Here is a 24,143-nt window from a genome sequence, read left to right on the forward strand (position 1 = left end):
GTTTGTGAAGCTTCATAAAAACATTTCTCGCTTAAAATTTACGACGTTACAGTAGGTGCTTACTGCCGTTGCTTTTTTTGCCATTTTAAAAACGAGCAGGAACAGTAACGTACGCTGGGAAAGAACTGAGATAGCAGTCCACAAAGTACCTTACGTTTATGTGACGCTACTTTTGCTTGTCTGCAGGAACAAACCAGAGACCTTGAGAGTACTAATTGACCTGGGAGCCGATGTTAACGCTCAAAATAACAAAGGGCAGACTGCCCTGCACATTGCCGTGATTTTTTAGTTGGTCGAGTCCGTGCGTGTCTTGACACAGTCTTCAGCGCTAAACGTCAACGTTCAGGTGAGCAACTCTCCGATTGTACAAACCTTCGCAAGTTACATTGGTTATTATTCATTGCTTTGACTATGTTATAAAATTAACACGTCCTGTAACAGAGCTGTCAGCGCAGTGTGGCGGTCGTTAGGAGGTAATGTTTTGCCAAACGCATCCCCTCAATATCGTCTTCAGTTCTCATTTGTCTCTTATTTCTTTACTGCTCTCGCTTAGTATACGCTGCAGATACTTGTTTGCGTGACCTGAAAAATAAAACATTTCGGAGGAAGCCAGAGTCATGGACAAATGAAATCGAAACACAACACTATGAACCAGAACACTCCAATTTCGTGATTTCTAACCATTGAAGTCAAAATGACCCGTGCCTTATTTATAAAACAAAGTATGGGAAATTGAACTTTGCAAACACACCAATAGAGCGCCATTGCGCGACCCCAACAAAAAGTAGTTCGCAATTTCGTGCGTTCGTGCTTAGATTTTGTGGTTCGCATTACATTTGTCCCCTGGTGTACGTTGATATACCCCTCTCGCTTGTTCCTTACTTGTATTCCCAAATTACTCACGCGGGAATCACTAAACGAAATCACACAAGAAATTCCCTGGACACGCTGTTCCTTTTTCATATTTCTTCTTTTTCTTTCTTCTCTTTGTGCCGACAACTCAAAACCCCAAAACGCACAACAGAAAGCAAGGTGGACATTCATGCTGAATTTTTGCGTAACGTAAGACTAGGACAGATAGAACAAGGAACACGAAGACCAGCGCAGACTAACAACTGAAATTTATTTCTTAAACAACACATATATATACATACTCTATCTAACAACCCTTGATCACCGCGCATGAGCAGGTTACTACACTCTATCTGTCCTAGTCTTACGTTGCGCAAAAATTCAGCATGAATTCTGAGTACCAACTAGCCCGCCTTACGGTGTTATTAAAGGTGGACATATGAAAGGAAGAGTAATTTAATACTCGCGTAATTGTTTCTGGCATAATAATGCTGCAGAAATTATTGAGTCAGGGCTCAGTAGTTATCTTTAACATATCTATAAAGATTTGGTGCATTCAATATTTGCCTCTAAGTAGATTTGCCGAGTTACTGTGCTCTTAACGATGCTTGTCAGTCTTGCCTGACGTCGAAAAAACTGTACCCATCTTTATTGTCATTAATGGGCTTTTTTCTATGCCCGTTACATTCTCTCCTTACCCCCTTACCGGGGCGTCAGATTTGTTACTCACCGAAATGAATAGTGTTTTCGTACAAACATTTTGTCTGTGGAAACCAGGGTAATAGTTTTTCTATACTTACTAAACCAACAAAGCTAGGCAAAAAAATGTGGCTCCAACCCACGCTGTGAAAGTGCTGGACAACGAAGCTGTAAACAATACTTACAAGAATTGCTCACGCGGTGTCACTTGAATTCTCACACTGCGCTCTACAAACAGTGAAACCAGAGATAAATTAAATCTACTTAGCAATACTTTCTCTTACGGCACAACAACATGCACTGCCTCCTTTATGTTGTTCTTCTGCCTGTTCTTCTGGCGTCTTCACTTTCCGTGGTCTACCAAAGGTAGCCTGGAATGAGCTGAAGCAGGCTCTGTTCCGGTCTTTCTTTCTATTAAGGAAAGCGCGGTGACGTCACGAAGTGATTTCTATGATGTTGGGTACTTTTGCGCTTGGAGTAGATTACGCAAGCGTAATATTTACCGGGAAACAGACGCGGGGAGAAGGAGCGTGCTTATCAATATTCCGAGACTCAGTTATCTCAGATTATGGGGTTTTTTCAGCCGACACCACCATGAAAAGTTGCTTGGGTGGTACGGTAATAGTGCTTCACAGTAAAAAAACTGGGAATGAACCATTGATCTCTGACGGCGGCAGGTTCAGCTAGCGCCCCTGGGTACGTACGTGCCTGCTGTCAAGGAGTACGTGGACGCCTTCTTAATGATTGTTTTCTGCTGAGGCCGCCAAGAAAATTTGCTTGCGTGGGAAAGGTGTGCTGCTTCGAAATAAAACATATGGCAATGTAGAAGGGTGTTGACAAATCTCAATCTTTGGCATTTGTCAAAGATTTTGGGCAGCCCTGAATCTGGTGGTGGCTCGCTGGCCAAATCAGCTAAGCAGTTTGCGTACGGTATGTCTACTTTGTAACAAGTGAATTGTCATTTCATTCAGCCTGAAATAAGGCCTGGAATTATATGCATTTCAGAACGTAGTTGGTTGTTTTTGAGAATTTGTCATGGATCAGTGACGATAGATCGCCATCGTCAAGGCCCTATTTACGATAACTGGATGCCTAGGTTAGGACAATCTTTCTTATTCCGAAATCTAGTGGAATATATTTGTTGCTTGATCTAAGGACAGCAAATGCCTTAATTTCAGCTAGTTATTTTTGTATTTTCGCTATGCCTCTCATTGCAAGTAATATTTTTTCCTACTGTGTGCGCTGTAATGAGGTGTTCTGTTTGAAAAGCATTAAGATTTCTTGTCGAAATCTAAACGACTTCACTGTAAAATATGAGGGAAAAAGTTAAAACAAACAGCATGGTTAACTTTTCAGATAGTAAAGGTAATCATTGAATGATTGCAATGACAAATGCCGGAAAAGAAGCTGGTCCAAGTAAAGTAACGAATTAAATTGCAACACGGACTTCGGTAATTTTTATGTCGGTGGAAATTGAACTAGAGTCAAATGAAATACAACTCAATCTCGGTATTCTCAGTTCATCACAGCCTCATGATTAAACTGAATAAGGGTGGGCATTGCAAATGGAAATGTGTTCCGGGGGAGTACGTCAGCGCACAGAAGAAATTTCACCGTAGAATAACTCGAGTTCCAATTATGAGTCTTGCAAGAAACCTTTTTGTTATTAACGCTAACAGGGGTGAATGGACAAGCCTTCGGCGGCCCCAACATATAGCGAAACAAACAGAGTCAAAAAGAATAACTTCAATAATAAGAGGGCGCAGTCGAACCCTGCAACCGTGCCCTCCAGGCTGATTTGATGATTTGGCGCCATTTTGGCAAGACCTCTTGACTGCAGATATAATAATGACTCCACATTACACGCGCTTCCTTTTCAAATTTATCCGGAAAGATGCCTTAAGTGTAGAGTATATATACAGTCTTACAAAGGAATTACGGTCAGCAGTCCACATGACCCGCGTGAACAAATGTAGTCGCCCGAACAATGCGGTGAAGTTGAGAGGCCACAGTGAAATGCGACGAAGAGACCCTAATTGGCAGGTTATCCAGTGCGAAATTCACCATCACAAAAACTGACAGCGGAGCAGCGGAGACACCATAGAGGAAGAACAGGTGTTGTGACTATTGGGAAGCTGAAGCCGTCGTGGGGGACTACAAAGTGTCGGCATAGCAGCAGCTGTGAAACACCTTTATTGTACTGCAAGTGTCCAAGCTCACTAAGCGCTGTCCCAGTAGCGCGCACAATATCGACGCATTCGTTCGACAGTTCAACAAAGGTTTTTAATACAAAAAACAGCGCTTCGTCGTTCTCTTTCTTTGCGCTGGTTGTTTTTTTATTATAAACCCGTACCAACTCACTCAATTTGCCGTCTTGGTTAAACAAACGGGTTTTTATGTCACAAGCGCATAGAGAATGATTAGGGACCGTAATGTTTTCGTTACAATATATCTCCCAATGTGGTTAACATTGTTTTTGCCACCTTGACCGAAGGTTTTATTAGCTGAAGTACCAACGATGCGCTTTTGAATGCCGCGACCAACAAATTGGGATAAGCGTACTGATGCTAACCCTGCTTCTGTTCGCGGTTTTGCCCCATGTTCAAATAAAGGAAGATTCTAGGTCACCATGACGTAGCCTTGCATTCTGCTTCCTTTATTTGTAGAGGAGCCGCATGACCTCTTCCAGAAAAAGCAAAAAACGTGACACTCATGCTTCTTTATGCCTAACATCTCTTAATAAATTGTACTGATGCCGTTTCATATTCTCTTACCTATTTCTTTTCAGGACAACTGGGGTGAGACGCCTCTCCATAATGTGGTTGGAATACTTAGCCTGGACGCCGTAGAGATGCTTCTAAACTTTCCTGGGGCTGATTTTACGATTAGAAACAAGGACTGTTTCAACGTTCTTCTAATGGCTGCAAAGCGAGGGAACAACTTCTAAGATTTTATTGTGGTTCGTCGCGGGTATCACTGATTAATAACTCTATCGTAGATTTTTTTTAAAAATTGAACCTTTCACTGAAGGGTTTAAACAGGTGATCCACTCTATTCTACACAGCGAAGATTCTTGGGTAACCATACTTCATTTTGATAGCACCCGATCGGCGGAAGGAGACGCTCAGCCTTATAGCTGAGCGTCGAACTGAGCCTTATATCATTTTGCTATACCCGATCGGCGACGCTCAGCTCAGCCTCAACCTCAGCCTTATAGACTTAGATGAAAAGTGCTATGATAGGAATTCGGTGACAGTGCGAAAATACAGATGGCAGTGATCCAGAAAATATATTTTGGGATAGTTTTAGGAACATAATGCGCAAAATATCTTTTCAGACAGTTCCAGAAATAACCAAGTGTTGGGTCATTTCGCTTCTGCAGGGAGATTAAAAATTATTGCTCACATATAATAGGCTGACAGGAGCAGGAGATTCTAGTCGGTCAGCCATATTGGGTGGCGTCCATATTCGGGATTCCATGGCCAGCGTATGCCTTAATGGCCTTAGTGAGCAGGCCCCGCTAGTTTTCCAGGACACCGCTTGTGATCAGCGCCTCCGTACTGCCCTGGTCTCAAAGCGAGGACTTACGGCCAATCCGTGATGCCCTCACAATCTCTCACCATGGTCTAGGGTGTTGGGCGTTCCAGAGCAATTGCAGTAGTAGCTGAAGAGCATGGGGGGAGGCGTCTTGTACAGCTGTGTAACGCGTGGAAATGGGTTTGCCTGCAGTCTTTGAAATTGTGTGGCTTTTTCCTTGGTTAGCTTTGGTTGGGCGGCGGGTACATTGCTTCTGAGAGCCTGTAGTGCTCTAGTATGTCCGAGCTGTGTTTGGGGATGGGTGGGTGGCTGTAGGCACACTGGTAAGCACCTATGAGGTTGAATACCGGCGTGACTACGCATCGGGTGGTGGTATCAGCCCTTTCACGCCTTCTAAGGACTTTTTGCCCACTGTGTACACGACATATATATATATATATATATTAATATATATATATATATATATATACATATATATATATATATATATATATATATATATATATATATATATATATATATATATATATATATATATATATATATACACAGAAATAAGAGTTGGCAGTCGAGAAAACCTCGGAAAGCAAAGGGGAGGATGTGGTAGATCATTGAAACAGATTAAGAACTTGGAAAGAAAGAAAGAAAGTGAAGAAAAAATTTTTTTTTTTTTCTTTTTTCTTTTTTTTTTTTTTTCTTCACTTTCTTTCTTTTTTTTTTTTTTCTTCACTTTCTTTCTTTCTTTCCAAGTTCTTAATCTGTTTCAATGATCTACCACATCCTCCCCTTTGCTTTCCGAGGTTTTCTCGACTGCCAACTCTTATTTCTGTGTTATTTTCCACGAGCCCCTCATTTCCTATTCTGATTCGCTACATGCATAGCGAGGGCCTCTGTTCTGGCAGTCTTGTTGCCAAAGGGAGCTTAAGAGGGTTCAAAGCTGGTCGACCACTCTGGACATGTCGTAGACACTCGAGTCACGACCCGGGGGTTAAAAAGAAGGTCCCCTTCACCCCGATTAGTCCGAATGGCGCTGGCTACCACCCCCAAGCACAGGAAACAAACATACCTAACATAAATACCCCAGAAAGTGAATGGGAAAATCGCCCCGCCGGTAGCGTAGTGGTTATCGCACCAGACCGGTATTCTGGAGGTCGTGGGTTCGGATCCCACCTGGCGGGCATTTTTTCTTCACTTTCTTTCTTTCTTTCCAAGTTCTTAATCTGTTTCAATGATCTACCACATCCTCCCCTTTGCTTTCCGAGGTTTTCTCGACTGCCAACTCTTATTTCTGTGTTATTTTCCACGAGCCCCTCATTTCCTATTCTGATTCGCTACATGCATAGCGAGGGCCTCTGTTCTGGCAGTCTTGTTGCCAAAGGGAGCTTAAGAGGGTTCAAAGCTGGTCGACCACTCTGGACATGTCGTAGACACTCGAGTCACGACCCGGGGGTTAAAAAGAAGGTCCCCTTCACCCCGATTAGTCCGAATGGCGCTGGCTACCACCCCCAAGCACAGGAAACAAACATACCTAACATAAATACCCCAGAAAGTGAATGGGAAAATCGCCCCGCCGGTAGCGTAGTGGTTATCGCACCAGACCGGTATTCTGGAGGTCGTGGGTTCGGATCCCACCTGGCGGGCATTTTTTCTTCACTTTCTTTCTTTCTTTCCAAGTTCTTAATCTGTTTCAATGATCTACCACATCCTCCCCTTTGCTTTCCGAGGTTTTCTCGACTGCCAACTCTTATTTCTGTGTTATTTTCCACGAGCCCCTCATTTCCTATTCTGATTCGCTACATGCATAGCGAGGGCCTCTGTTCTGGCAGTCTTGTTGCCAAAGGGAGCTTAAGAGGGTTCAAAGCTGGTCGACCACTCTGGACATGTCGTAGACACTCGAGTCACGACCCGGGGGTTAAAAAGAAGGTCCCCTTCACCCCGATTAGTCCGAATGGCGCTGGCTACCACCCCCAAGCACAGGAAACAAACATACCTAACATAAATACCCCAGAAAGTGAATGGGAAAATCGCCCCGCCGGTAGCGTAGTGGTTATCGCACCAGACCGGTATTCTGGAGGTCGTGGGTTCGGATCCCACCTGGCGGGCATTTTTTCTTCACTTTCTTTCTTTCTTTCCAAGTTCTTAATCTGTTTCAATGATCTACCACATCCTCCCCTTTGCTTTCCGAGGTTTTCTCGACTGCCAACTCTTATTTCTGTGTTATTTTCCACGAGCCCCTCATTTCCTATTCTGATTCGCTACATGCATAGCGAGGGCCTCTGTTCTGGCAGTCTTGTTGCCAAAGGGAGCTTAAGAGGGTTCAAAGCTGGTCGACCACTCTGGACATGTCGTAGACACTCGAGTCACGACCCGGGGGTTAAAAAGAAGGTCCCCTTCACCCCGATTAGTCCGAATGGCGCTGGCTACCACCCCCAAGCACAGGAAACAAACATACCTAACATAAATACCCCAGAAAGTGAATGGGAAAATCGCCCCGCCGGTAGCGTAGTGGTTATCGCACCAGACCGGTATTCTGGAGGTCGTGGGTTCGGATCCCACCTGGCGGGCATTTTTTCTTCACTTTCTTTCTTTCTTTCCAAGTTCTTAATCTGTTTCAATGATCTACCACATCCTCCCCTTTGCTTTCCGAGGTTTTCTCGACTGCCAACTCTTATTTCTGTGTTATTTTCCACGAGCCCCTCATTTCCTATTCTGATTCGCTACATGCATAGCGAGGGCCTCTGTTCTGGCAGTCTTGTTGCCAAAGGGAGCTTAAGAGGGTTCAAAGCTGGTCGACCACTCTGGACATGTCGTAGACACTCGAGTCACGACCCGGGGGTTAAAAAGAAGGTCCCCTTCACCCCGATTAGTCCGAATGGCGCTGGCTACCACCCCCAAGCACAGGAAACAAACATACCTAACATAAATACCCCAGAAAGTGAATGGGAAAATCGCCCCGCCGGTAGCGTAGTGGTTATCGCACCAGACCGGTATTCTGGAGGTCGTGGGTTCGGATCCCACCTGGCGGGCATTTTTTCTTCACTTTCTTTCTTTCTTTCCAAGTTCTTAATCTGTTTCAATGATCTACCACATCCTCCCCTTTGCTTTCCGAGGTTTTCTCGACTGCCAACTCTTATTTCTGTGTTATTTTCCACGAGCCCCTCATTTCCTATTCTGATTCGCTACATGCATAGCGAGGGCCTCTGTTCTGGCAGTCTTGTTGCCAAAGGGAGCTTAAGAGGGTTCAAAGCTGGTCGACCACTCTGGACATGTCGTAGACACTCGAGTCACGACCCGGGGGTTAAAAAGAAGGTCCCCTTCACCCCGATTAGTCCGAATGGCGCTGGCTACCACCCCCAAGCACAGGAAACAAACATACCTAACATAAATACCCCAGAAAGTGAATGGGAAAATCGCCCCGCCGGTAGCGTAGTGGTTATCGCACCAGACCGGTATTCTGGAGGTCGTGGGTTCGGATCCCACCTGGCGGGCATTTTTTCTTCACTTTCTTTCTTTCTTTCCAAGTTCTTAATCTGTTTCAATGATCTACCACATCCTCCCCTTTGCTTTCCGAGGTTTTCTCGACTGCCAACTCTTATTTCTGTGTTATTTTCCACGAGCCCCTCATTTCCTATTCTGATTCGCTACATGCATAGCGAGGGCCTCTGTTCTGGCAGTCTTGTTGCCAAAGGGAGCTTAAGAGGGTTCAAAGCTGGTCGACCACTCTGGACATGTCGTAGACACTCGAGTCACGACCCGGGGGTTAAAAAGAAGGTCCCCTTCACCCCGATTAGTCCGAATGGCGCTGGCTACCACCCCCAAGCACAGGAAACAAACATACCTAACATAAATACCCCAGAAAGTGAATGGGAAAATCGCCCCGCCGGTAGCGTAGTGGTTATCGCACCAGACCGGTATTCTGGAGGTCGTGGGTTCGGATCCCACCTGGCGGGCATTTTTTCTTCACTTTCTTTCTTTCTTTCCAAGTTCTTAATCTGTTTCAATGATCTACCACATCCTCCCCTTTGCTTTCCGAGGTTTTCTCGACTGCCAACTCTTATTTCTGTGTTATTTTCCACGAGCCCCTCATTTCCTATTCTGATTCGCTACATGCATAGCGAGGGCCTCTGTTCTGGCAGTCTTGTTGCCAAAGGGAGCTTAAGAGGGTTCAAAGCTGGTCGACCACTCTGGACATGTCGTAGACACTCGAGTCACGACCCGGGGGTTAAAAAGAAGGTCCCCTTCACCCCGATTAGTCCGAATGGCGCTGGCTACCACCCCCAAGCACAGGAAACAAACATACCTAACATAAATACCCCAGAAAGTGAATGGGAAAATCGCCCCGCCGGTAGCGTAGTGGTTATCGCACCAGACCGGTATTCTGGAGGTCGTGGGTTCGGATCCCACCTGGCGGGCATTTTTTCTTCACTTTCTTTCTTTCTTTCCAAGTTCTTAATCTGTTTCAATGATCTACCACATCCTCCCCTTTGCTTTCCGAGGTTTTCTCGACTGCCAACTCTTATTTCTGTGTTATTTTCCACGAGCCCCTCATTTCCTATTCTGATTCGCTATATATATATATATATATATATATATATATATATATATATAGTCGTGAAGTGGAGTCCTTAGTTGCTGCAGGAATACGCACAAAGTAGAAGTACGCTCTTCGGAGACTTTATTTCCAACGTTTCGACCTGAGACAGGTCTTCCTCAGGCCTGAGGGAGACCTGTTTCAGGTCGAAACGTTGGAAATATATATATATATATATATATATATATATATATATATATATATATATATATATATATATATATATATGTATATAACGCACCGCACCGGTTATGCGGAGATGTGGGTTCGAGTCCCGCTCCCGGAAAACGGCGGATTTTTTCTCGACTTATATTTTCGCTTATTTATCAATGAATCAAAGAAACGTGACAAGCACACGTCATTCGGCCCTATTATATATTTCGAAAAAAGCCGAATAGCACTGGCAATGACGACTGCAACCTTGATATGTATATATATATATATATATATATATATATATATATATATATATATATATAGTAAGGAAATGAGGGGCTCGTTGAGGAAATACAGAAATATAGGTCGGCAGTCTACAATGCCAAAGGAGGCATAGGGGTGTGGTCAGGCTCTTTTTCTTTTTCACTACGGTTAATTAAGTGAACATTTTTTTTTAAATATACAGAAGAAAGAAAGAAAAACACGCGCCCAGAGTGGGGATCGAAAGGCGTGGGTTCGGTCCCCACTCTTGGCGCGTGTTTTTCTTTCTTTCTTCTGTATATTTAAAAAAAATGTTTGCTTAATTAACCGTAGTGAAAAAGAAAAAGAGCCTAACCACACCCCTATGCCTCCTTTGGCATTGTAGACTGCCGACCTATATTTCTGTATATATATATATATATATATATATATATACACAGAGAGAGAGAGAGAGAGAAAGGAAGATAAAACTCACAATGTGCGAAGAAATAGTACAAGTAAAGAGATGGATACACAGCAAGAACAATAAAAAAGAACGTTTACTTACGTAGCGGCAATGGGACTTCCCTTTATCAGAGTACAGTTACATTATTTTGCTGTCACATACATATGGAACACATTTCTTACATATATTTGCAGAAAACTGTGAGAAGGATCGGAAGATGTTTCGAAAACGGAGAGTGTGCATGCAGTTGGGCTAAGCCTATGTTAAAACAACAAAAAAGAGAGAAAGAAGGGAGGGAGAGAGGGAGAGAGAGAGAGAGAAAAAGGGGTCGTATATTCAAGGCCTTGTTAATACGTCTACTTCCTCTCTCTCTCCCTCTCTCCTTTCTCTCTTTTTTGTTGTTGTTGTAGCATAGGCTTAGCCCGACTGCATCCATACTCTCCGTTCTCGAAACATCTTCCGATCCTTCTCACAGTTTTTTTCAAATCTATATAAAGAGTGTGTTCCAAATATTTGTGAGAGCTAAATCATGTAACCGTACTCTGATGAAGGTAAGTCCCGTTGCCGTTACGTAAGTAAAACAGCCGGTGCGCGGGGAATTCCTAGGCGGGGAGCGTTGAGCACACAGCGAGTAGCGCGCAGCACCAACGTCTTCCTCCGATTCTACCACTGGCGGCCGGTCACTTCGTTATCGCTGTCTTCTCGCCTTCTTTTGCAGCTTCACTTTCCGTCGTAACATTTTCACCCGCGGTCGACGAAGCTCTCCGAGCGAGTTAAACGATGCGAGAGTGGCAGCGTTTCAGACGAGCTAGGTTGACGACCTGGGTCCTGCGCGAGCAGCGAACGTTATACGTGACTTTAGCTCGACATAGTTCACATCGTTTCACAGGTTCTTTAAGGAACGTGGTGCGAGAAACACTCGAATTGCTGAGATATTTTGCGGGTCCGGCCGAATACCGTCCTTGTCGACGAGAAACCCTAGCACAATTGCTTGACGTTCTGCGAAATAAACTTATTTGAATTCAGAACCAACCGTGCTTTTTGAATCCTGTCAAGAACAATGCCAAGGTGTTGATTAAGCTGCTTAACGTTGTTCCATAGAACACGATTTCGTCCAAATGACACATACATATCTCCCAGTTAATTCCGCGCAAAATTGTGTCCATAAACCTTTCACACGTCTCAGGCGCATTGCTTAGCCCAAAAGGAATGACCCTGAATGCGAATAGGCCGTCTGGTGCCACGAAGGCTGTTTTTTGAGTGTCGGATAGGTGTACCGGAATTAGCCAATATCCTGACTTAAGATCGACGTAGGATAAATATGAAGCATAATGAAGGCAGTCGATAGTGTAATCGATGTCCGGTACGAGATGTGCGCTCAATTTTGTGACAGCATTGAGACTACGATAGTCGAGACACAAAATCGCAATGAATTATCTTTTTTCTTGACCAAGATCGTGGGTGCGGCCCAGGGGCTTCAAAACTCGCAGATCATCCGTTTGCTCAGAATCTCTGGCGCCTGGTAATTATTATTTTCCCTTCGCAAGGCTACACTTGATATGGCTTTTGGCGTATAGGGATCGCATTGCCGGTATTGATTTGTTGCTGGATCCGAGACAGAGGAACGGGAAAGGAATGATCGCCCTGTGAAACGTCGAAAGTCTACACATAAGGAGTGAGCGTTCTTAGAAGTTCGCACTGTTCTATGGATGAAAGGGAGCCGTTGATCGTTCGCTTAAGCGCACGATCAAAGGAGGATGTATATTCAGGTTTATCTGCCGTGGTATGGGGGGCGTTGTGGTTCACTGCAATAAATCGCGACTTTGACTTGTTCATCGAAGCTGGAAATCTTGAATACACAGGGAAGAATTACTGACTGACTAGATGCACTCACCGTCCACACATGACTACGTCAGGTTGTGGCTTCGACCACAGCTAGTGGTACCGAAATATTTTTGTTCACCATGTTGTTCGCATCACCTTCAATTAAAATAGTGCAGCTTTCTGAACGAAGATGAGCAGAGTTCACCGGAACAATTGAAGCTTATCGTAGGTGGTAGCATGGTAGCTTCAGTAACTAAAACCACAGCTGCGCTGGCCTCGCTGGGATCGTCAACTGTTGTGGGAAAAAATGTCACCCCAGAAGAAAACTTCGCCAGTACCACAAGCGGGCGTAGCTCCGCTGTGCCGGAGAAAATCTATATACCAAAAACAACGTCATGGGTAGCTTGTGCCCGTACAAAAAATCCGCCCAGAATGCCTCTTCACCAGGCGTAACTGTCGCGGAACAAACACCGACAGCGTGCAGATGCTCGCCCCCGACACCGCGAAAATGAACGTCGCGATCACACGCGAACGTAACTTTGTGTCTCAGACTATGCTTGATAGTAAGACACATAGCCAAAACTGCGGCACCAGTGTCCACTAAAGCTAAGAACTGTTTAAAGCGGGCGATCGGGCTTGCTGCGTACGGGGGGGGCGGAGGCGGGGGCAGTAGCTGCGGTGGTACACCGGCGAGTCGTTGCGCATGCTGCTCGATTGGCTGGACCGGTAGAAAGTGGAAGTCGCTATAGTCGTTTCGTCAGGCAAGTTGTTGCGCACTGCCGTAGGTGGTCTCACGAAGCGTCCTGGAGGCTGCCTTTGGCAGTAAAAATAAAATCGCGATATGTGACCAGAGAAGTCACACGAGATCTCTGGTCACATATCGCGGACCCCACAGAGAAAACAGGAGGCGGTCGGGGCGCAACATATCCTTGGAGAGGTCGTCTGTGGTTATCGGGTGGTCGGCGCAGAGGTCACTGATGGACGATGCAAACCTCCGCAACGTGGGCCGATTAGCACGGGTCCCACAGCGTTCATCCCGAAAAGTGGTCCTCCGACACCTCGATCTGTCCTCACACCAGGGGATTGGAGGCTCTTCTGTTGACTCTTGCAATACACACTGATGGTATACGGGGCGGAGTGGAGCGGGACTATGATGGCATGGCGAGTCGCGGCAGACACGTTGCATGAAAACATCTTCTCTAATATTTCTGCGAACCAAATCAAATCAAATCAATTCATTTATTTGCCATCATACACGGTAGATGGGAGGGCGGCGGGAAAAAGCTGCTTACAGGCAGCTTGCTCAAGCTGCTTTGGACGGGCGCAAAATGAAGTCCACACTCGCTACGGTGGTGACGTTTGCTTGAAGAACAAAATTGGTCGCAATTCACCGCATTTTTAGTGCCTTGAATGCCCTGCAGGGGCGAATCACATCCTGTGCAGACGCAAGGACTTCCTTCATTATTAAAAGTTGTACGCGTCCTCAGCGTTTCCATTAAGCAGCCCCTCATTTCCTAACTATATTATTTTGCGAAACCCTAGCGAGGGTCTCGGTTTTGGCAGCCTTGATGCCAAGGTAGCATAAGAGGGCTCCCGCCAGTTACGCGCTCATGACAGGCTGTAGACGTTCGACTCACTCCCCGGGGGTTGAAAAGAAGGCCCCCTTTACCCGTGTAGTCAGAGTGGCGCTGGCTACCACCCACAAGCGTCAGATACAGTTCTAGTAAATATAAATACCCCAGAAAGTGCAGGAGAACAAAGTCGCCCGGATAGGCGAATTTGTAAGGCATTCTAGGTCCAATTGAAAGGCGTGGGTTCAGTCCCCACTCTGGGCGCGTGTTTTTCTTTCTTTCTATCTTACGTTTGTTTAAAAGTGTTAACTAATCGTAGTAAAAAAAGAGCTTAACAACACCCCTATGCCTTCTTTGGCATTGCAGACTGCGGACCTATCTTTCATTATGTTCTGAACGAGCCCCTCATTTCCTAACTATATTATTATGCGAAACCCTAGCGAGGGTCTCGGTTCTGGCAGCCTTGATGCCAAGGTAGCATAAGAGGGCTTCCCGCCAGTTACCCGCACATGACAGGCTGTAGACGTTCGATTCGCGCCCCGGGGGTTGAAAAGAAGGTCCCCTTCTCTCCGCGTAGTCAGAGTGGCGCTGGCTACCACCCTCAAGCGTCAGATACAGTTCTAGTAAATATAAACAGCCCAGAAAGTGAAGGAGAACACAGTCGCCCAGATAGCCGAATTGGTGAGGCATTCTAGATCTAATCAAAAGGCGTGGGTTCGGTCCCCACTCTGGGCGCGTGTTTTTTCTTTCTTTCTTTTTCACGTTTGTTTAGAAATTGTTAACTTAACTAATCGTAGTAAAAAAGAGCTTAACAACACCCCTATGCCTCTGGCGTTGCTGACTGCCGACCTATCTTTCATTATAGATATATATGTATATATATGTATATATATATATATATATATATATATATATATATATATATATATATATATATATATATATATATATATAATAAATTTTCTCTTTATTTTAAACCCTTAGAAAAAATAGCGTGTCATCAAGAAATACCACCATTTTGAAAGCTACAGCGTTACGGCAGGATTCTTGGAAGTCTGTGTTGACGGTCAGCCGTTCTCGTATAGGCACTGTAAACTGCAGTTTGCGAGGGACTCCAGCGCCGCCTCTCGCCGCAGCTTAGCAACTCTGGGTCAGTGGATGTCGCGACCGGCCTTTCAGTCACGTAAAAACACTCGCGCAGCGTCCGGTTAGACGTTTTGTGGAGGAAGTTTTTTAAGAAACATAGTTATAATTGCAAGTTCCAGGGTCCAGAAGGATCAAAACGCTGCAGTAAAGAATTAGTGGCAGCTCCGCTACTGCTGCGCGAAGGACAGCCACAATCACGAAAGGCAGCCTGCCATATTGTTCTGTACAGGTTTCTCGCTCGGGCAGCCATGGGAGAATAAGCTTCGCAAGAAATGATTTTAGCACTAAGAAAATCAAGGAAGTAAGAAAGTCATGGCATTTTTTGTCAGTGGAAGGAGTAAACTTATGAGTACGATTACCGTTTATGCGAAGCGCAGACACGAAGGGCCGTACAACTAAAACATTTACTTTCAGTGTTCATACACATCACGCGCTGCGATGAATCGCTTGTCGTCGTAGTAGTCGCATAACACAAGGTATTAACGGATGCCGTCGTAGTCTATCTGGTCGATTAGCACCTGTCCTTCACTTCGAGTTGTTGATCAATTCGTTTTCGCGCTACTAACGACTAGCCTCCTGGTTAGCTCAGTTGGTAGAGCAACTGCTCCGGTTAAGCAGTGGTCCCGGGTTCGAATCCTGGACCAGGACGGATTTTTCTTCAACTACGAAGTTTCCGAGAAAGCTGCATAGCTTTCCTTTGTAGCCGTATGGCCGCATTTAGGTGAATGTCAAACTTTCCTTTACAGAAATTTACTCCACCTTGGGTATTTCCCCTAAATCTGGTCGATTAGCACCTGTCCTTCACTTAGAGTTGTTGATCAATTCGCTTTCGCGCTACTAACGACTAGCCTCCTGCTTAGCTCAGTTGGTAGAGCGACTGCTCCGGTTAAGCGGTGGTCCCGGGTTTGAATCCGGGACCAGGACGAATTTTTCTTCAACTACGAAGTTTCCGAGAAAGCTGTATAGCTTTCCTTTGTAGCCGTATGGCTGCATTTAGGTGGATGTCAAACTTTCCTTTACAAGGTATTACTGCTTCCGCCACTATTGTTTTATCAGCAGTAACCTTTGTTAGCGACATTCAGGGCACCGAATGGATACCAAAAGGCGGCACAAGAATATGCATTCACAGCACTTCGCGGGTATTGCCAACAGCAATGTCAAGACGGTCAATACGCATCCTGCTTACTGCCCTACTTTGTTCACCGAAGTGTACATATTTCGGCCACGCATTCAAAGCGAGAGCGTGGAAATCCTATCAAAGGCAAGGTTGCATTCACTCGCGCTGACTTTAATGCGTTTTGCGTACTCTGAAAGTTGAGGTTACTATCCTTAAAGCAGAGGATGCGGAGGCGAACTCTTTAATGCGTTTTGCGTACTCTTAAAGTTGAGGGTATTATTGTTTAAGCAGAGGATGGGGAGAAGGATGAAATACATTTTTAGAGAACTTCGAACGGCCTGAACAAACTGTATCACAATTAGCCGCTAGGACGACTCTAACATTACTCTCAAGATAGAAGCCGAAACTAAACGGAATCTTCGTAAAGACAACCGCCGCTCCGCAGCAGATTTCGAACTGTGTGGAACTGCGTTTACTTTGTGAACAGCTAATAACGTTTGGAATGCGTTGTTAATTAGCGACAACACCAACCGAGCTGAAGAAGGGAAACCGAAAAAGTAACTGTGGTGTGGTTGCGCGAACAGAGGAAACAATAACGCAAACACGCTTCTGTCGTATAGCGCCGTTGTATACGCTGGCTACTGATCTGAATTGGCGCTGTAAATATCCTTCCCTTGCTGAGAATGGAACTTCGCAACGATGTCTCTCCCGTCAATTTCTTTCACGGCGCTCACGCGCGCGGGAACATACAAGCTCTGTAACTTCTCGCGCACGCGAGGACAACAGTAGTAGTTCAGCCCCGTAATTGTCCGGGAATCGCACAGAAGCACTTGAGGCACGAAGAAACTATTTACCAGAACAGTTTTCAAGGTCGAGACACCTTTCAAAAACAATTGCAGAATGGCAAAAACAAACCGAGAGGTGCCGAATATATGAACGCGCGGCCGCCGTCTGCCTTTCACCGACCAAAAGTTAGCTCAAGCTTCTGCGGGGCGGCGCTGGGTGTACCTATTCGTCGCGCCCTCTGAGGAGTGACCGGTGCCTATTGCTGTTGGGAAAAAATCTTACCTAATATTCTACTTGATGTGCCGCAGAAAAAGTACGCACGAAAAATAAACGCACAAACAAATCTAATGTATTCAGCTGGTTGAGCTAAGCTCTAGAGCTATAAGTTGATGCAATACCGTTTCGCTCGGGGTCACATCGACTATCTCAACTTACGAGAGAAATCTGGGTCGGCAAAATCGATGAACTGCAATTATCACAGTTGCTTTAAGCACCAAGAAAAAAATCATTGGTCATTTTAACAATTACGACAGAAAAATTACTATTAGTTTTAAGGAAAGAAATGATTTTTTACTAAAATGCTTTTTTATGAAAGCGAAATGTTTGGCTTATTTATTTTTTTATTTCTTTAGCTACCTACATTTCGCCCTGAGGAGTTTACAGTAGGGCAGGTAAGATCGCATTTTCACACACGAAATACGCCAGCAAAGTGAAAGCTATAAAGAATAACAAGGAACAGGGAAACAAGTAGCAGACATAAGGGGGGTAAAAACCAATTTTCATACACGAAATGCGCCCACAAAATGAGAAATACAAAGAATAACAAGTAACAGGGAGACAAACAACAGACAAAAATTAGCAAATGACAGCATGAAAAGTAGCATAAAAAGTAACACTGCCCAGCATTCAAAGTAACACAAGTATGCAGAAACATAGGCATTAAGTAAGGTATAAAAGAAAACAAGTATGCAAAAACATAAATGCACGTTAAGAAGAATAGCGTTCACATTTTAGCATTCAAGACGACTGCGTAAAGCTAAGAGGAATTCATTGTCAGTTGCAACTGGGATGATGTCCCGGGAAGCTGGTTCCATGATTTTATATTGCGGGGGAAAAAGAAGTTCATAAAAGCAGTTGTACGAGCGGGTACTTCTCTTATCTTGAGCGTGTGATCAAGCCGATGGGACACATATGTGGGCAGCACCATGTGATCATCTTTGTTCAGTGGTGTTCACTTGAAGTATAAGACTCTTAGGGAAGCCATACGAAAAAAGGCCCGCGTGACTCAGTTGGTGTGACCTGAGGGTTTGTTATTATGACTCACGTGAGGTAAAATAATATTGCATCCGAAATGCTTCAATGGCATTTCGTTTTACAATATTTGAAGTGATTCTTATTTTTAAACTACAAACAAAAATTGTTTAGAGCTCATATATAAAAGTAATGGTGCTAAAGAATTGTGTTCTCCAGAAGGAATTTTCCGGCTGTGCCCAAACACAAATCTATAAGATCATCATAAGTATTTTTATTGTAAAATGATTTTAGGTGATTTTTTTGTGCGTCAGCAAAACCTAATACTGGCTTCGCATGCACCCAGTCGCTCCATGAGATCTCGAAACCTAATAAAAAAGACCTCTCAACTTTACCTGCCTTCTCAATGTCCAACAAAGAATCACAAATTTTCCAGTATCACCTTAGCTATTACCAAAAAAGTACTTTTCAAAGTCTCTAGATGATTACCCTATATTACGCTAAATATTATCTATGTGAAGTATCTTTTGCTTTTTAACAACCGTTCATTGTTGCCCACGTAAACTCTTTTTTCCCCATATGAAGTCAATTTCCTAGGATTCCTCTATTTGGTGTTTATTAGCGGAACAATACTGCGAGGCTCTGACCTAAAGAATTACCATTAAATAACGCTGTAATAAAATATTTCAAGAAAAGGTTGTGTGGTGGGCATGTGCATTGAAATTAAGGGCACAGGGTAAGCCCTACACTTTCCACGCATTTTTGGCCATTTTGAGGTACAATTTTCTCGGCATCTAATAAAGGTATCTGCTTAACGTATATATCATTTTTTTCTCAGATTTTGTGCTCTTTTAACTGTGCTAGAATTATGAACATTCTTAAAAAATCCAGTTTTTTATACCTTTTTGTCCGTTAGTACCTAAATTTTGGCATTATTTTAGTATAAAAGTTGTGTACCAAAAAAACTCTTACGTGCATATTTTCAATTCTGGTACAGCAGGTGTGACAAGTTATGTAGATAACATAGGGAAAAATCAGCTCGTTGTATTAGAATATGTAGGAAATAATGGTACCTATGTAAGAAAAAAGATTGTTTTGAGATACTCAAGTTTAAAGTAAAAAAAGAGGTGAAAAACAATACTTTTTTGCCAAGAACACCAATGGAGCCATATATTTAAAAAGCACCAGCTTCATAATCACTGTCAAAGTCAGTTTTTTGCTTTTAACCCGGTCGTTTGTCCTTCCTTGACTATTTTGTGCACCCTCATACAGATCTGTTCACACAGTGTTTTGCTTGTGGTCAACCTCTTTAAGCCACTTGATGGTGGTGTTGCGCGCAGGGTTTGGTATGAATGATTTCAAAATGCTGGCTCATGCGTTCCTTCATCATTTAATGAAAGAACAGCATCCAATGTTGCTATCATTAGAGTGTGATGCCCAAAAAATATGTTTTTTGTGCGCAGCTTCGAAGGGCAAATGTGGAAAAAACGTGCAACAGGGTCTTTGGATTGCCCTCGCTCAAAAATCAGCTATGCAATGGTTGCTAAGCAATTTCTTAATACAGCTGGTTCCACAAAAGCTATTTTGATCTGAAACTGGAAGTGTTTTGATGAAAAAAAAATGACAATAAACCCTGAGAACTTTCCTAGGAGGATGTGGGCACTTACTACTTGCTTACGGGAAAACTGCTTTTTAGCGAGAAATAAGACTTTTTAAGGCAAGTGTGAATATGGAAAATCTGCACAAGGAATTGAACTTCTTAATTGCGAAGAAAAACAAAAAGTCATTTTTTCAAACTTTCGCCTTACCCTGTGCCCTTCAATCGTATTTCCACTCTTGATTCGGGTTGAAAATCCCCAGCTGGGCGTTAAGTTTACGCATCGCAGCCCACGAATATATCTATGTACCTGCTGCCCAAACGGTCACAGCAAATAGCGGCTTCCTATCGAAAAGTCAGCAATTATCACGTTTTATGCCGTTCGATGAAATTTGCGGCCACTGAAGGACGAAAAGCTTTTTTTCAGCGAAAACATTTTCCCAGTATCGTTTTTGTCTCCTGTTGAATAATATAAACTCTTGAACCTCGTCCGAGAAATTAAAATATTGCGGGTGTCTTTTCACGCATCTGAAAAACAGGAATTTTTTCTGAATATTTTGAACGGCATTGCTGAGGTCAAACGTTTTGCTTCCAATCATCGAGGCGGCATTTCTATTCGATGCCAAAAAAGCAAAAAGCTGTCCAGGCAATGAAGTTTCCTTTTTTTCGTTTCCATACGGAAATAAAAAGCCTTTAGAGCGTTGGCTTGGCACCGCTGCTATTTGAGAAGTCCCGCCATTCTTCGGAAGAATATTGTTACGGAGCGCTGATGAAGATATTTTGAGGTCTTTCAATAATGCCTTGATAGTTTGGATTGATTCAACTATCAAGAATGTTTTCATAGTTGAATCTATTTGTTTATAGAAACATGTTTACAGCGTTTAATTTTTAATATTGCTCTTTACAGTGCGGTACAGCAGATACTCTCAATAAAGCCAGACCTCGTGAACACGCAGAAGGAGGATGGCTTTGGAGGATTGCATATCGCTACCATAAACGGTTATCACCATATTGTGAAGACCTTCGTTAATCAGGTAAAATTAGACGGGATGATCCCTGTCGTACCTTTGGCAGCAATGAGTTTTCTTTTTGTGCAATGTGCGTTTGAATATCACCACTATGAAATTTGCTAGATAATTCAACTGTGGTGCCGAAATTTATACATTATTCATGAAGGATGTAACCCTATAAAGAATACGCATGGTGCGTTGCAACCTCCGTGTGTTGATTGAATATTTTAACATATGCATGAGAACGCTTTTTCAGCATAACCAATTAGCCAGTAAAACTGTTTATCAAAATGTCACTTAGCAAACGACGAAGTAGGGAATACAGAAATACAGTTTACTGAAGCAAACGTGTCCTCCGGAAAAGAATAACCCGTACACAAGCCTCAAGAATGCACTAGAGCGGCAAGCACAAACGAGTCGGCGAATCGAACGCCGGGTTTTTTTATATTAGGCGCTTTAAGCATTATTAAGCATAATAAGCATATATAAAACTTTATTTTGCATTTATATATTAGGCTCTTGTTACTTAACGGAACCCTGAAACATTATTTTCAGCTTTTATATCAAAATGGGAAGTGTTTGCACAACATAGCTAAACAGCACATCAATACTTAATTAGGGGGTCTGAAAGTGTCAGAATAAACTTACTACTCTACGCCCATCAGATAACTGAGAAATGTGCTGAAAATATCTTTTCCATTTGCCGGCCTTTCACCTCTGAAATTACGTCATTAAAATGCTTCAGCTGCTATTGGCCGGCTCAGCTGCAGCAATGAGTGCAATCAATAGCCACCTCAAAAAAAAAGACACAATAGAAAAGAGAAACGAAAGGCCTATCTGCTGAGATGAGAAAATCACGGTGCACCGCTCCCTACTGGCAATAACTATACGTTTCCCAGTCCTTCCAGAGGTAAAGGAAAGTGTTAAGCATGTATCGAAAGTGTAGCACGGTTCCTTTGGGGTACCCTTGTGGCCGCTTGTGGTCGGCCGAGAAACACTGGATGGCGGAACGGCGGGGCCTCCTGTGAAGGCCGGGGTCGGGAACTGAGGGCAGGAGGGTGGACAAATAGCTGCACCGTAGGCCATTGCTAGTGGTTCGCGGGGTGCGTCCAACGGCGTAGAAGTCGACGGTGTGTGTTTACGTTCTTCCCGGTACACTTCGGTTAGCGAAGCGATTTGAGGTTCATGCGTCAAAAAGAAAATTTTCCGCGGCTTCTCCTTCATAACAGGGCGGGTTGTCTCCCGTAGCGTGTTATACAAAATAGCACCGTCGGCGATCTCTTTTACGAGTCTATTTTCTGGGATCTCGAATGTCCACGTGTGAATGTCAAGCATCTCTCCCACTGCGGCTGCCTCAGATGCGAATTCGGCCCCCGGCTTTGGAAGGTTACAAATACTGGCAGCAAACAGCTCTCGTGTACTATTGAATTACGAAGCCCAGCTTCTAGTCTTCTATCATTTACGAGTCTGCACGCCGAAACAGTCTGTTCATTTTCTCAATTATTGCGAGGCAAGTTTTCATTTGTGTACTGCGTGCGTCTTTGCAGCAACTGGTCGTCCCGTTCTTTGCGTAGAAGAGTGGTGAACATTTCCGAAACACAGTCTCGTATAGCGCCTGGTTTGTTAAAGTGAGCTCCTGGTTCTGCAACCAAATGGGGGCAGAGTCTGAATGATAAGAGGGCACTTGTTTTATTGTCGTCTCATTGCTGTAATGTCCCGATGTGCCCGCAATTCTTCAGGATCTTCCGAATGTCACCAATATTTTATGGATGCTGCCGCTATATCTTCAGAACTGCGGGAGGGCTGGCAGGGCTAGTCACGGTGGCGGCGTCGTTCATGAAGCTGGTCCTCATGTCTTTTTTCTTCTCCTTCTGTGGCAGTGCTCGCCACTCGTGTTGGAGCCCTTGCTGTCGTCGGCTAGATCAAATTAGTCTTCTTTGGCCACTCGCAGGGGGTATAGGGTGCTTCTGCCCAGCACCCCCACCAGATATCCTGTAACCAAAAACGATTAGGGTTCCTCAAAAAAACATAGTTCATGCAGGGAACTTGGGCGCTGCTAACAAATGAAAGGCTACAAGTAGTGACAACAGTGGAATGAATAGATGAGCGTAGGCAAATTGATTGTCGCGCCGGTTGCACTTGAAGCATGCATGTTTTCGTGCGAATATTTGTGAAACTGTCGAAGGAGCTCGAGAGCGTTCGTGATTGAAGGCGAACATTCTGTTTTAGAGACGACATGGCGACACCATCAACTAAAAAAGCCGGTGTGGCATACTAATAAAAAAATGAGGAGCACGCAGTTCACTCCGAAAGAAGATAGGGTGCTGCAAGATGCTGGTGACAACACACAAAAATAAACATCCCCAAAGCCATGGTTCGCGCAAAATTATAGCTTCGCTTTAAAAAATTACTGCCTTTCCACTACATGACAGAGGATTACCTCTTATTCTCCACGCAGTCCACGGTATGCGCCAAACAAAAAAGGGGTGTAATTGGCGGTTGAGCGTGCCTCGTGACCAATTAGTTGAATGTATCTAGGAAGGGCACGAGCGTTTTAGCGGGCAAACTAGGAGCTGTTTTCCTCCCGCGTCGCAGGCCCCTTACTGTGTGTGAAATACGCCAACACAAACCCAAACCGCTCGAGGACGTAGGACAGCTGCCAGTTCGTAGCGAGTCGTGAGCATTGCGCGTTTAAGTATTCTGCCAGAACAATGCGCATGCATTCGCTAGCGGCGTGAAGCCTAACTGTGCTTGCACGCCCCCTCCTTTCACCCAAAATTTGTGTGCGGCAACCTGCATTTTGCGCGTGCTTAGGCGAGAAATCAAAAGGCGAAAATGACGCTTGAAAGCCTTTCAAGCTGAAAAAACACAGGCTCACGTCGACGTACGAAGCAGGAAAGTTGGGCATCAACGGGGGGATTCGTACTCGTCGAGGTGGAATTCGAGGCGGTCACGGCAGTGGTCATATGTTAGGCAATAACTGCTTTCCGCCGTTTTTCGCCCATTCGCGCTTCAACTGATTCTCCCCAAACACATAGTAACGGCAGTACAGCTGTAATTGGCCGATTGCGGAATTTGTGAAAGAGGCAGCGATGGTTGCGTTGGGAATAACAGTTGTGAAAGAGGGGTCGGTGGTGGCGTGAAGGAGTGCCAGAGCGGTGCCGAGTAAACCGGAATTAGAATAGGAGGGTTATCTATACATTCTCTGATGTAAAAAGATCGCAGGTGCCGCATTAAAAAGAGGAAGAAAACACGCTCTTCCGCCAAACCATACAACACGCGGACGAGGCGCGGTTCTGC

General features: G+C 44.3%; 1 protein-coding gene across 1 annotated transcript in view; it reads left to right on the plus strand.

Annotated features, from left to right (window-relative positions):
* Window positions 1-339: 339 nt before the first annotated feature.
* Window positions 340-24,143, plus strand: part of LOC144165144 (uncharacterized) — a 56,292-nt gene continuing 32,488 nt past the window's right edge. Inside the window, exons 1-2 of the mRNA XM_077695247.1 lie at window positions 340-346; window positions 20,741-20,867. The gene's annotated coding sequence lies outside the window, so the exon portion shown is untranslated. The remainder of the gene's footprint in view (window positions 347-20,740; window positions 20,868-24,143) is intronic.

The sequence above is a fragment of the Haemaphysalis longicornis genome, unplaced genomic scaffold, assembly GCF_048455015.1.
Source record: "Haemaphysalis longicornis isolate Haplotype H1 unplaced genomic scaffold, Haemaphysalis longicornis Haplotype H1 scaffold_14, whole genome shotgun sequence".
NCBI classification, from domain to species: Eukaryota; Metazoa; Arthropoda; class Arachnida; order Ixodida; family Ixodidae; genus Haemaphysalis; species Haemaphysalis longicornis.